Raw genomic sequence first — 10,579 nt, forward strand, 5'->3', positions numbered from 1 at the left:
AATACACAAATCTCTGAAAGACCATCTAGCTTGTCCTATTTCACAAATCATAATTTATCAATATTGCAGTGAGCATTTCCAAGTGCCTGGAAGACTACAATCGTATCTCCTATTTTTAAATCAGATGACCCCCAGAACATCAGTAACTACCGCCCAATTAGCATTTTACCTGTAGTATCCAAGGTTGCTGAAAAGTGGATATCAGAGCAGCTTGTCTCTTTCTTGAATACTAGTCAATTTAATCTTCATCCCATGCAGTTTGGCTTTAGGGCCAACTACTCCACTGCAACAGCCAACTGCCTTTTCTTAGAAAAGGTCCGAGCAATGGTCGACAAAGGAGGTATTGTTGGTGCAGTGTTCTTAGACCTGCGCAAAGCCTTCGACACAGTCAACCATAAGGTCCTTCTGGCCAAACTGTCCACTTTCAACTTCTCCCCATTAGCACTTAGCTGGTTTGAATCTTACCTGACTGGTAGATGTCAACATGTTATTGTTAACAACCAACTTTCTCCAGCTCTTGAGTTGTACACTGGAGTACCACAAGGGTCAATACTCGGTCCACTACTGTTTTCTTTATATATCAATGACCTGCCATCTGTCTGTCCCGATGTGGTAACCCAGCTATATGCGGATGACACTATGATATATGTGCATGCCAGGACAAAGCAGTTGGCAGCTGCTAAACTCACTTCAGCGTTAGAGCGGATCTCTAAATGGCTAAACTGCTCCTGCCTCCAACTTAATCCAAAGAAAACTGTAGGAATGTTCTTTACTAAACGGCAATGTAACATCGTGCCGAATATAACAATCTCAGGTGATAATATTGATATTGTGTCAGAGGTCAAATATCTGGGAATCATTATTGACTCCAATCTAACCTTTAAAACACACATAAAAAAAGTAAGTCAAAGAGTTAAGTTTAGTTTAGCGAATTTTAAATATATAAGAAACACAATGACTTTTAATGCCGCCAAATTATATGTGAATGCCATGATCATGTCGCATCTAACATACTGCCTCACAAGCTGGGGACAAACCAATGGCTCAACACTGAAGCCATTGGAAACCCTGTACAAGCAAACCCTTAAAGTTTTGGACCAGAAACCGAACAGCTCACATCATTGTACCATCCTACGCAAACACAAACTTCTGAGCTGGGAAGATGTAATAAAATACAGGAACATCTGTCTGGTCTTTAAAATCCTGCATAATTTAGCTCCTCCTCCACTTAATTCATTCATAAACCAACGCAATAATACTGGTCAGATCACTAGAAGCACCACACATGGTGACTTATCGGTCCCATTCAGGAAAAGCACATTTGGTCAGTTATCATTCTCTGTTAGAGCACTACAAAATTGGAACTCACTTCCCACCCATATTAAAGATATACATACATACTCCACTTTTACATCCAAGTTAAAAACATGGTTTGCCGACAATTACACCTGCATACACTAACATATGGCTGTGTGTTATTTGCGTCATGATCATAGATGCTGCCTGTCTATACGTGCTGTCTGTCTGCATCCCTGAATGTGATTGTACTGATGTTTTATTGTATGTTTTGATTATATGTGCTGTCTCTGCATGATTGTACTGATGTTTTACTGTTCTCTTTTTTCTTTATTGATCTATCTTGTTTCTTCTCTGTCTTAACTCTTTCCTTTTAATCAATGTGCTGTAATGTATTGTTCTTTTTAGGGTGCCTATTGTCATCGGGCCGGGGACTACAGCTGGATATTAGCCATGTTGGCTAAAGCTGCCCTTTTTACTGTTATTGCTACAGTCAATTAATTGGGATTGTCCACGATATAATAAACTAATAAACTAAACTAAAAGATACATTGGCCCTTACATTATTGACAGCATTATTAACCCCTCTGCAGTAAAGTTCAAGTTACCTCCATGCCTGAAGATTCACCCTATTTTTCCATATGTCTCAGTTGAAACCTGTTTCTTCAAGCCCATTGTGCCCTCCAGCCACGTCCCCACCACCCACCCGGATCATCGACGACCACCTGGCCTACACGGTTTGACGGCTGTTGAACATATGCCGCAGTGGTCGTGGCTTTCAGTATCTAGTGGACTGGCAGGGTTATGGACCGGAGGAGTTGGGTGTCTCGCCAACTCATTCTGGACCCCTCCCTCATTAGAGACTTTCATAGAGATAATCCTGACAAGCCTGGTGAGTCGCTAGGAGGCTCCCGTTAAGGGAGGGGTACTGTTATGGTCCCATCCGGGCCTCCAGCCTTCCTAGTGTGTCTTTTCCCTTTTTCCCTGTGTTTCCCTATACCCTGTCTGTCTAGTGTGGGCGTGTCTGGCTGTCTTTGTGTGTGAGCTTCCCCTCCCCTGCAGGCTCTGCTGCTGAGACAATCAACCCACCTGGTCTCATCAGACACAGCTGCTTCCAATCAGGATCATCCACTCCAGTCACTCTTCGCCAGATCGTTGACTCAACACAAGTGGTAGTTTTGCCTCGGCCGCTCAGCACTATTCTCTGAGTTACTTTGTTCATAGTTATGATTCGCTTTATCTGAGACTTAATGTGTTTTTTGTTTCCTGTTTCCAGGATCCTTGTTTGCCTGTTGCCTGCCTGCCTGCCCTGCTCCACCTCAGCCTCGACCTTATCCAGCCCATGCTCAATCTCTGCTTTTTGGCAATAAAAGCCTTTTTGTTACATCGCCAAATCCGCTGTCTGTTGTCTGCATTTGAGTCCAATATATTATTGATCGTAACAGTTTCCTGCATTCTGGTGACTTTAAAAGAACGGAAATAATAAGTATGTTGCAACAGCATTTTTATGTTGAACTTTTAATTTTACCTTTAATTCTCAGGAAAGATAACTATATAATTTGCCCCTCTGGCGTAAACTTGCGTGAATCTCTGGTATACTATGAGTTTTTTCCACGCCATTTTTCGACATACTATACTATGACTTTTTTTTTACATTTTTTGACATACTATAAAATAACTCATGAAAATAAGAATAATAACTTGTGCAAACAAGATAATAACTCATGGGATTAAGAATAATAATTTGTGCGGACGAGATAATAACTTGTGCAAACAAGATAACAAAATGTGCAACCGAGATGATAACTTTTGCGAATAAGATAACTTGTGCAAACCAAATAACAAAGACAATAACAAGATAACTTGTGCAAACAAGGTGATAACGCATGTAAACAAGATAATAACATGTGTGACTGAGATGATAACTCATGCAAATAAGAATAATAACTTGTGCAAACAAGATAACAAGTCATTATCTTGAATGCTCCTTTAATGGAGGCTAGACAGCTGCTAAATCTAACATATTAATGATTTCTGTAATGTGATTTGTGATTTCTATTATTGAGTATAATAAAGGCATTTTAGCACAATGTGCGCTTCCTCTAGTTCTGGGAAGAGAATATTGCAGTAATAACTCGTGCAAACAAGATAATAACTTTATTGATAATAATTTATCATATAGTGATAAAGTTATTATCTCGTATGCACTTGTTATTATTGTGTGTGCACAATATAAAAATAAAAAATCATCTTTCAGGACTTAGAGAGAGGACATTAACCAAACAACAGCCAAGTTTCATTTGGAACCTTTTCGAGTAATTTAAGCATTGTTGTTAATTTGTTTCACCCAGGGCTTACTTTTTTGCTGGACCCTGCTGGAATATGATCCGGAACCTCCCAGATTGAGACCATCACCTCTTTGATTGGATTCAGCAACTCCTTTGTCACTATCAAAAACCTCGAAATACATTTCTGGTAATATTAAATGTTGGACTATATATTCTGTCATTCTTTTATTTCCCATTGAAGTTACTTGTAAATAACTTGTTTGAAAGCAACAGTCAGCAACTGTTAAAAATGAAAAGCTTGCTACCTGAATGTTCTGCACATTGTGTGAATAAAACAGAGCAAGGAGAGACACAAGATTCAATTAGAGATTTGTTGGCCACAGAACATCCGGGTCTTTTGTGAACCTGGAACAAGATCCAAAACAGAACCAGCTATTGGAACCCAACTGTAGATAGAGTGAGCAGATATTTTAATAACATAACAGGACATCAGTACTAACAAGTATCACAGCATCACATAGTACATTTAATTCAGTTTTGTCATTTCATTTCACACACTCATTTTTTCCTTGTAAATATGATGATCATTTTTTCTCTGACTGCTTTGATTTGCAGTCCGTAGATAACAGCGTTCATAGCGGGAGGAACCACGTGTAACAAGATGGACGCCAGCTTCCTGTGCTCTGACGACTATGATGATGCCTGACACAAGCAGGATGATGTACACCGCCAGGTGGGTGATGCAGGTCTGTAGCTCTAGGTCTCTAGTTTGTGGCTATAAAGTTTCATGAGGTTGTGATTATCCTAGAGGTCACCACAGGTCATTTTATACAGTTTTATAAAATTGTCTCGCTACAATGAAGTGGTATTTTATCTATTGTATTGTGTTGTATGTTCAGCCGGTTTCATTTCTAATGTAGGTTAGAAAGTGTTATTAAAATAAATGGTCTGTAATCATCACACATGAATACAGTTGGGCTCATTGGATCAAAAAGAGTCTCAGCTTTACAGTGATACCCAATTTAAGTAATTCAAGACTGTTTAGGGACCCCAGTATGCAGAAATATTCAAACACACAATTTTAGAATAGGAGAAAATAACAAATTTATACAGCATTAAAAAAAATGCATGTGATTATCATGAAATGGGCATATCTGTAAAGGGGAGACTCGTGGGTACCCATAGAACCCATTTTCATTCACATATATTGAGGTCAGAGGTCAAGGGGCCCCTTTGAAAATGGCCATAACAGTTTTTCCTCGCCAAAATTTAGCCCAACTTTGGAGCGTTATTTAGACTCCTTCCTTAGGGCTTTCTAGTTTCATATGATATCTGTACCTTCACTCGAGCTTCTCTTGCTAGCAGAGGTCTGTACGGGTCACAATGCCAACAAGGCACAACGTCTAAAAAAAAGAGGCGCCGGCGTAACGTTATATGGAGTCGATGTGGGGAGGAAGACGTCGACAGTATGGCTTGTCCGTTTTGTGGAAAGAATTAGAGGTAAGCAAGCTACTTTTAATATCTATATATCTATATCTATTGTACATTGTTATCTTGATAGCTACGCTCTGATGACTGTAAAAAGAGGAGAAAGAAGGCGCTGACGTTGGGGAATCGGCTCGTGCTCTGCTTCAACTGTCCGAGAGCCTGTGGACCTGCCGACCAAAATTTCTGACATGTCAGAAATTCATCCGAGGAGTTAATCGGTCATCGGTCCCACCTGTAACACAGAACGCCAAACGACGCCCGACGAAGCTGAAATTCGGTCTGATTCTAAGATGAGTCGTGCAGGCTCAAAATGCGGGCCAAGAAAACGGGTTAAATCATGCAGTGTATGCTTTACTTTATACTTGATTATGAGAATGATTTATTTTTGCTTTATGCTTTTTCATCCCCCTGGCAGTATGAACAACATAACTTTCAAACATGGATATTCTGTTCCTGGAGGGGTTAAAAGGTCACCCCCCAGTCCTCTGTTCCAGCCTTCATCCTCCTCCTCCTCATCTACATCTTTATCACGGTGTCCAACATCGGCCGGGCGGTCCCTGATCTTCACGGAGAGGAGCATTCATGAGCCCATGTACCTGCTCTTCTGCAACATGAGTATTAATGATGCGTTCGGGGCGACGACCATCATCCCTCCGCTTGTTAAGTGACATTTTTATTCCGATCACAGAGCGTTACATTCATTATTATGAGTTTGTCATTCAGGCTTTTTGTGCTCACTTTCATGCAGGCATCTGTCACACTGTGCTCATGATCATGGCCTTTGATCGCTACGTAGCCATCTGTAACCCGCTGCGATACGTCACCATCATGACCAAACAGGATGGTGGTGAAGCTGTCGGTGTCGGCCTGGGTGTCGCTTGTCACATTGCAGGCACTGGGTAAACAACCTGTTTCTGTGACAACGCCTCCTTGTTCAAGCTGTCCTGTGAAAAACGTTCTCATCACAACATCTACGGCCTCGCACCGCCGTAGCCACGATGGCGTTTTCCGTCAGCAGTGTAACGCTCACCTACCTGAGGATCGCCAAAGTGTGTTTGAGTAGTAAGAAGAAGGCTCTGAACAGCAAAGCGCTGCAGACCTGCGCCACCCACCTGGCGGTTTACATCATCATGCTCTTTTTGGGCTGCATCCATCGTTTCCCTCACTTGTCAGACCACAGGAAGCTGGTGTTCCATCTTGTTACACTCTGGCTCTGGCTCTGACCCGAACTGCTACAGGCCGATTTCCATTTTGCCCTGTCTGGCCAAAGTCATAGAGAAACTGGTACATAAACAACTAATTCACTTCATTGACTTAAATCATATTTTGTCTGACCTGCAGTCTGGGTTTAGGAAAGGCCACGGATGTACCACCGCTACACTGAAGGTCCTTGATGACGTCATCACCGCCATGGACAACAAACAGACTTGTGTAGCTGCCTTTATAGACCTAGCCAAGGCTTTTGACTCGGTCAAACCATAACATTCTCCTGCAAAGACTTACCAGCATTGGCTTGTCCAGTAGATGTTGCAACTGGTTTGCTAGCTACCTGGCTGATCGTGTCCAGCGGGTGAAGACCAAAAACATCATGTCTGAACCTCTTACCATCTCTAAAGGTGTGCCTCAAGGCTCCATCTTAGGCCCTATTTTGTTCTCCATTTATATTAACGATGTAGCCAAAGCTGCTGGAAATTCCAGGATTCATCTGTATGCTGATGACACCATCATATATTCAGCTGGTCCCTCACTCCACTCTGCTGTGTCCACTCTTCAACAAAGCCTCACATCCATCCAACAGTCTTTCCACAACCTCCACCTGCTCCTCAACTCCAAAAAGACCAAATGTATGCTGTTTGACCGGAAAAACCTCATCATCCCCAGCCCTCCCAAGATCTACAGTGCTGATGGCTCGGAGCTGGAGTTTGTCAGCTCCTACAAATACCTTGGCTTCTGGTTGGACTCATCTCTCCTCATTTAACACACACATCAATAACCTTCTGGCTAAAGTCAAGCTAAACTGGGTTTCCTGTATCGAAACAAGGCCTCCTTCACACACTCTGCCCAAATTCACCCTTGTGAAAATGACCAATCCTTCCTCTATTTGACTACGGCGATATAATTTATAAAATGGCATCAAAGACCACCCTCAGAAAACTGGACACACTCCACCACTCAGCAATCCGTTTTGCCACATGTGCACCCTTCACCACCCACCACTGTGATCTTTACAGAGATGGTGGATTGGCCCTCCCTTCACACCAGGCGGCTACAACACTGGCTGCTCTTGGTCTACAAATCCATTTTGGGCATGAACCCTCGCTACCTCTCCATCTTCTGCACATTTCCGACAGGCAATCGCCGTTTAAGATCCAGTGATTTGAGAGGCTTATCATTCCAAAAGTCCGTACTGTGTTTGGTCATAACTCCTTTCATTTTGCCCGCTGCAATGACTGGAACTCACTACAAGAACACGCGTACAAATCTAACACTCTCACCTCTCTCAACATGTTCAAACAAAAGCTGCAACAAGTCATAGTGACTGCTGTACTTGCTGACCAGGCCCTCACTCTCTCTCTCTCTCTTTCCAATTTTACAAAGTACATCAGTAATCTGCCTTTTTTTGTACATAGTGTTTGTTAATTTACCTATGCTGTTTTTAGCCATTGTCTCATGTGTTTGTCATACTGTATGTATCTGTGCTGTTTGTGTCACTTGTGTGGACTGTGCAACTGCCTCTAGGCCAGGTCATCATTGTAAATGAGAATTGGTTCTCAATTGATTTTACCTGGTTAAATAAAGGTCAAATAAAATAAAAACACGTGGGTCCTCCCGCTATGAACGCTGTTATCTACGGACTGCAAATCACAGTAGTCCCTGAGAAAAATTATCATATTTACAAGGAAAAAATGATTGTGATCGGGTGAAATGAAATGACAGAACGGATTTAAATGTACTATGTGATACTGTGAGACTTGTTAGTAACTGAGTGTCCTGTTAGTTATTAAAATATCTGCTCTCTCACTCTACAGTTGGGTCCAATAGCGTGACTTCTAGTTTTGGATCTTGTTCCAGGTTCACAAAAGACCCGGATGTTCTTTGTGTCTCTCCTCGCTCTATCTTATTCACTATGGGCAGAACATAACTTTTGACTGTTTGCTTTCACCGATTGAATGACAAGTATGGATTATATACAACTGTAACACTTGCTTAATTTGTAAATCAAAGGAGCATACGAGATAATAATTTATCTTGTTTGCACAAGTTATTATTGTTATTCACATTACTTATTATTTTATTCGCATATACTATTTTCTTGTTTGCACAAGTTGTTATTCTTATTCGCATCACTTATTATCTTGTTTGCACAAGTTATTATTCTTATTTGGCATGACTTATTATTTATTTGGATTACTTATCTTGTTCACAACAAGTTATTATTCTTATTCCCATGACTTATTATTTGTTTGCAAAAAGTAATTATTTGTATTCGCATGGGTTATTATCTTGTTTGCACAAGTTATTATTCTTATTCACATGAGTTATTATCTGTTTGCATGAGTTATCACCTTGTTTAACAAGTTATCTTGTTATTGTTTTGTTCGCACAAGTTATCATGCTGTTATCATGTTTGCATGAGTTATGTTGTAACCTCGTTTGCACAAGTTATTATCCTGTTCCCAGGAGTAATGATTTTGGGTCGCAAATAAGTTAAGTTATTGTTGTTGGCACAACTTATTATCTTTGGGACAACTTCATGTTTTTTTATTTTTATATTACATATATATATATACAAAGACGCCACAATATATTCTGTTTGTTTACACAAGATAAAAAAAGACTTATCGTGTAATGGAAATTCTTTCAGTATTCCAAGATGAGTCCTAATGAACGTTGAAATCAAGATCCCAAACAGATGAAATGTCTTTGTGTATTTTATTCTTGCAAGAAGAGGCACTGGTTTATACAGAGTCACACAAAGTCTGCAGAAGAGTGCGCTGCCGGAGATTATTACAATGTGACTAATATAGAAATCTACAACAGGGAGTGTGAGAAAAGGAGTTGTTTTGCACAGATAAAGAGTTGTTTTACCCAAACAGTGTCCCAGTAAAAGTCAACACTCAGTACTTTCCCACTACATGAGACGAGAGAACCCAGACAGTAACTTTCCACTGTTACATAAAGAGACATCAGTACATACAATGTAATTTTCCATTACAATCGCTCTCCGTAGGATTCGGATTTGCAAAAATGCTGTTGTACCACAACATTCTCTTTCAAGAACTAGAGGAATTGCATATTGTGCTTAATTTACTTTACAGTACTTGCTAATGATAGTAATTACATAACAGAAAACATGAATATGTTAGCTTTAGCAGCTGTCTAGTCTTCATTAAAGGAGCTTGTCAGTCATCTGGGAGAGAATAGCTGCTTCTGTTTACACTATTATTTCATGCTGATTATTTTAAAGACTGAATAAACTTTGAACATTAATATTTTTCCGTTATAGTTTATTTATGAGGATGAATCTACTAGTGATAATAGTTTGGAGTATAGTTATACATTTATTTCTACCAAAGTATTACAAAATGGATGTGTCTTCACTATATATTGTTGAAAAAAAGAAAAGGTTACTGTACTTTATGTTGTCATTCAGTGGGTTAAGTGTGTGTATGATGATAAAGAGACAATATTTATACATCAAATTAAGTTATCTGTTTTTATTATGAATAAACCATTGAATCCTTACAATCATTACTGAATACATGTGCAAATAACAAAATATAACACAATGTTAAAGGGGCAGTCAGCGTCCTGTTTGCTCGCGCTTGTGTTCGCACTACGTAGATGCAAGTGAGCATCGGTCAAAATAGCGAGGGGGACACACACGAGACTGAAAGCGATTGACAGCCTAAACCACAATATGACTATATATTTTGACATGCTTGGCAGTTATGTTTAGCTTACCTGTCAATAGGAATTTTGCCAGCTCGGGATCCGTTTTGATACCCAAAACCAAACAAAAGGTCCTTCAATGAATTGAAGGTGTCATGTTCTGGCTGTGTCAGCCTCTTATTATTTACTTTTGTGATTTTGGTTTTGGTTTATTTTGGTATTATTCCGGTGTTTCCTGTTTTATTTTGGTAGTTCACTCCTCCTGTGTCTTGTCTGGTTTTACTTCCCTCCTTTGTTTGTTTTCCCGCCTTTTGTTGATTGTCTGCCCCGCCCTGATTGTTTCACCTGTGTGTAATCTTGTCTGGTATTTAAGCCTGTGTGTTCCCCTCTGTCCTTGTCGGTTCGTCTTGTCTCCCCAGTCCCGGCTACCTTGTCCTCGTGTTCATTGTTTCTTCCAGCTCTGGTCCTAGTGTTCCTCCTGCCCGTGTTCTCGTATCCTCTGGTTTGTAGTTTTGTTTTGTTCTCGGTTTGATTTTGGTATGTTTTCTTTGTACTTTGTTCCCTCCTTGTTTTGTGGTTTTTTTGGATTTTGTCAGCTAAATTAAAGCTCGCTT

General features: G+C 40.3%; 1 pseudogene; it reads left to right on the forward strand.

The window, feature by feature from the left end:
- The first annotated feature begins 324 nt into the window (after window positions 1-324).
- Window positions 325-7,996, forward strand: LOC119484589 (annotated as a pseudogene).
- The last annotated feature ends 2,583 nt before the right edge of the window (window positions 7,997-10,579 follow it).

This window comes from Sebastes umbrosus, chromosome 1 (assembly GCF_015220745.1).
Source record: "Sebastes umbrosus isolate fSebUmb1 chromosome 1, fSebUmb1.pri, whole genome shotgun sequence".
NCBI lineage: Eukaryota > Metazoa > Chordata > Actinopteri > Perciformes > Sebastidae > Sebastes > Sebastes umbrosus.